The sequence below is a fragment of the Papaver somniferum genome, chromosome 9 (assembly GCF_003573695.1).
Source record: "Papaver somniferum cultivar HN1 chromosome 9, ASM357369v1, whole genome shotgun sequence".
Classification (NCBI taxonomy): Eukaryota; Viridiplantae; Streptophyta; class Magnoliopsida; order Ranunculales; family Papaveraceae; genus Papaver; species Papaver somniferum.
The window spans coordinates 203,970,073-203,974,807 of NC_039366.1; the positions used below are offsets into that span (position 1 = coordinate 203,970,073).

At 36.2% G+C, this 4,735-nt stretch overlaps 1 long non-coding RNA gene across 1 annotated transcript; it reads left to right on the plus strand.

Annotated features, from left to right (window-relative positions):
- Positions 1-819: 819 nt before the first annotated feature.
- Positions 820-4,346, plus strand: LOC113309394. Its single transcript, XR_003340561.1, has 4 exons — positions 820-2,549; positions 2,646-2,712; positions 2,890-2,959; positions 3,681-4,346. It is a non-coding gene; the product is annotated as an uncharacterized LOC113309394 (long non-coding RNA).
- Positions 4,347-4,735: the final 389 nt, after the last annotated feature.

Genomic DNA, 4,735 nt, shown 5'->3' on the forward strand with positions numbered 1-4,735 from the left:
TGAGGTAAGTCGTCCAATATTATCCTTATTTCCTGCAAGGTATTTTCTGCCGACCACGAAGATTTTGTAGTAACCCTATTTAAGTTGTCTGCCAAAGCCTTGCAGTCAATTGCAATGACCACACTTGATAAAATATTCTCCTTTAACCACGTAATTGCTTTTAGCAATGTTTTTGCTTCTACGTGTAAAGCTGACGTTGCCCACTCCGAATCTGTAGAAAGGTGCACGAAAGTCTCTTCATCAGTAGAATATAGGATGAAAGCGTATCCCATTTTCCAGTATGGTCATTGCAAAATTCAGTTGGACGTGCAAAATTTATCGCATTTGAAAACCTCTTAGAAAGTCTTCTACAAAACCCAGTTGACCCTTTTAGACCAGAAGACCTAGGGGGGTTATAGTATTTTTCAGTAAGTAAAAACTCAACATAATGCACGCACGGTAAACACAAAACCCTCCTCTTTCTCCGTTCCCTAAAACGGCGACAAACACAATGCCAATCTCATCAATCCTCAATACTCTCCTCTAAACACTTCTCATCTTATCGATTCACAATCGACTCCGTTCATATCCATAAAAATCTCTTTCTCACTTCAATTTGAGCTTAAACACGATTCAGAAATGCATCTATTGTTCCTGTTATTCAAGCACAAACCACCCCAGGTATTGGATCTTGATCTTTCTGTTGAAATAAGTTGTGGGTTTGTCTTATTTTGCTGATTTTTGCGGTGGGTTGTTATCAGGTTACATGCCACATTCCCAATTTTACAAGATTGAAGCGATTTTAAGGTGATTTTTTTTTTTTTTGAATTTTTTGGATAGAGAATTTTTGTTATTTATATGGTTTTGCTTTTGTGGTTTGATGCAAGGCCATGTAGAGTTGAGCAGGTTTCATTGGTAAGAAGAATTCTACTGGATGTTTTCATTTATAAAGTAGAAAGGAGAATTCTACTTAGATGTTTTCATTTATAAAGTAGAAAATTCTTAACATTAGAAGAAGCACAATGCATTTCATATCTTTGCACCTGCATTTTGATGGATGGCAACGGAAATTTGTGGTAGTGAGTATGTTGAAAGGATTGTATACTATGAGTTAAATGAAGTACATGCGAAGGCTTATTTTTTGCTTAAGTGATGGGGTTGTGTTTTGGGGTTTTAGTGAGAATAGAACTTAGAGCAAGCACTATGGTATGAAAGTCTTTCATATCTTAGATTTGTTCCATAGAATCATAACTACTATGGTTGTTTTTCACCATGGAAATACACTTGGCGCAACATTTGAAGGGAATAATTCCATCAAGTCAAAGACGGACCGGATGGGGATTTATGTCTAAATACAGTTACTTCTAATGATGTTGTGAATGTGTATGGGATAATTGCTTATCCGGCCATTCATCAACAGTTTTGTTAAAATTGTGTACTGTAAGTAAAGGAATTAAAGCAACTTTCCCATCCGCCGTCTGCTGCATGGAAATGTTCCTTGCATTTGTTGGAAAAACAATTTATTTAAGGCGAAAGGGAACGTAGTGGTTGCTTTTCCATGAAAGTCACCTTGGGATGGAAGACATCCATGGCATAGTGCTTGCCCTTAGAAATGATAGTGTATCGAGTGATTTTGATCAAATTATTTCTCTTGCATGAAAACTAGAATGTTGCAGCGTAGTTTGCTAGTTACCTTTGCGACAGTGACTAATAAAATTTTTTGTTCGATCAAAAAGCACTTTTTCCATACAATGATGAACGCATCCAGAAAGGACTGTCCATATGGGGAACAATGTTTAAATTTAGCTGCTTTTAGTGATGTCGTGATTTATGACAAGTAAATGTCTGGATATAGGACAATTGTTTATCTGAACATTTAATATGCGGATTTTTGCATGGTATTGACGCGGTGCTTGGACTTAGGAAGACATTTACGGCTGATGCGTGCAGAGGAAAATTTTCCACGGAATTCTTCTTGACATATCAGTAATAGAATTTTCCATACGCGAGGTACTAGGTTCTATTAACTAAAATTCTGCGCAGCTGAGATAAGAAAAAGAAGAGAGTTACGAGATTGCTAATGTAGGCATCAGTTCTCACAAATAGATATTTCAAAAGTAAAGAAATTAAAAGAAACTATCCCATATGAACAGAAGGCCCATACAATGTCCCCGGCATCCTCAAAACCTTACTGGATAAAGAGTATATCCAAGTTGAAAAACAGCCCATATTTTTCCATAGAAGAATCCCATACCGTTCTGTTTGCTAGAAGAAGTGATAGTATATCGAGTCAGTTGATCAAAATTGTTTTTCTTGCATGAAAACTATAATTTGCAGTGTAGTTTGTTACTGCTACATTTGCAGTCGTGAATATCGTACTTTTCTTTCATAACTTACTGTAAGTGTAGTGTTGAAAATTTGTTTAGAAATATATAACTATAGTGGGTTAACGTTCAAAATTTGTTTGTTCTGCAATAAATTACGGGCCTACTGAAAATGGAAATTCGCGATGTTACAATTTCTGACGTGCGAGGCTTTGGTGCTCAGGGTGGGTCAACAGAGAGAGGCTGGTAAACTATTGACCTCAAATCTTCACTAGGACTTTGCTCAGCAACTTGTTCATTTTGGTGTTTTGTATTATTTATCGATCTTTTGCCATTCTACAGGTTCTGAACTTTCTAAAGACAATTTCATATCTAAGTTAAACTGGAGACTGGTGTCAACAGAGAACAGGTAATTATCATTCTTAAATAAGAAAAGATTGGTTAAAGAGAATTAAAATCATTCAAGTAAAATTTTCTCAGTGAAAAATAACTAAAGAGTAGATTTCTATTGGTAGACCTTTTCAGCAATCGGTTCAATGGGTACTTCATGGGTCCATCACTAATTTCTCTTTTTTGTATCTTCTAGGTTGAGGAAGTAATTGCCAAGATAATCGAGGAAGCAAGAACTGGGGAGATCGGTGATGGCAAGATATTTTGTAAGACTTTATGTTCTTTTCCTGTGAATCAATTTTTTTTATGTTGTAATTCCATAATGGCTAATGAGGTTTCTTAACTCCACTATGCAACCTCGTTATTCTATTATGTTACGGACTAAATGAATGTGATTTCCTAGCAAAAGGATGTTTGCTTATATAAAGAAACCCTGAAGTTAGTCACCTGATCATCAGTACAGTTTAGAGATTGCTAGAATAGCAAGTGTAACGAGAATGTCATATTGAGGTGTACTAGCATCATCTGGATTCAGTAGATATCTTTTATTAATGGTGGAAGTATGGTTTCTTAGATTAATCATACACTGCACTGCAGTTTGTTTGCCTCCCAGTATCATTATTGTATAAAATACTTATTGGACATTTTTTATTTTGTCCTGTTGCAAAAATTAAGTTTTTCTACGCTAGGATGAAGTTTGAAACATTGTTCTCACATGGACTTTTGATCCCTTTAGACACGTCTGCCATGAAACTCCTTACGTACGTACTGAGCCATGATACTGGTAGTTGGAGTAAGCATTGTATCAGTTTCCAGATGTATTACTGTTTTCTTCTCTTATTAATTCCTTTTGTGCTTCTATACAAAGGTGCTTTGCAGCAATTCATCCATTGAATTTTTAGACAGTTTCTCGTCTTTTTTATATGCCTGGTAATGCTTTTTATTACGAGGTTTTGCTTACAGCTTTTTTAACTTTCTAATCTGTAGATGCTGAGAGACTATCCAAATTTGGCTAGGGATTCTTTCTTCTCGTTCAAGTTGTTCCCTCGCTGGATTTTTGTTCAATGATGGATATGGCAACTGAGTCAAAAAGGATGAATAGTTCTGGTCCATCAGCAGTTTCAAATTTCTCAGGAGGTTTTCCACGTAACATACTCTGGTTGACGAAGAACCACTGCATCTTTTTGAATTTTTGAAGGGTCTAGATTAGCCTGGGTGCAATTTGAGGTGCATGTCACTCTTGCATTTGTGTTTTTGTTCGCGTAAGATACATGCAGTGGCTTATAATGAAGCATCATCATTCTGTTTGGTTCCAACTAATATAAGTTACTAAAAATCAGTTAACTTCATCAAAAAATTACACTCTGTTAATCAATCTGTATCAGTCTGTTGCAACCGAGGAAGTGAGATTGGTGCTCAGAGGATCTTAGAGGTGCTCATATTTTCTTGTTCATACCACTTGTCACGATGATCTATCTGTATTTCCTAATTTCAACTTCTAGAAATTTTGCAACAGCGTTCTTCAGTTTGGATTAAAACCTGGGAATCTGAATCTGTTACTTTATAAGTCACAATGTTTGTTATTAATCACCAGACTTTGATAGTGTAAACCTTATTCTTCATAGAATATGAACTACTATTTCACTTTTGGTATTGGTGATTTCTTCTTGCCATTTTATCATTAGCAGTTGTGAGGATCCATTCTTTATTTGTTTATACAGATCTTTCTTTGAGAGGTTCCATCATGTTGCTTAATTTTTCGTACCTCAAGAACATAGGAGCACTACGTCATTACATACTACTCTCCAGAGGCTACCATTTTGTGAGCCGTGCAGGAGTGATTGCACAGGAGGTTAAATGCTGCTATATGGGTTGTACTTCGAAACGCTGTGTAGAGTTCATAAGAATGTTGAAGTGGGAGAGTCAGCAGCGAGACGGTTACCATGGAATGCAGAGATGGAATGATGTTGTTAGAGAAATGAAGACAACAAAAATTCAGAAAAAAGAGGCCTGCAGGCTGCAGCTTAATATTGGTTTCATGA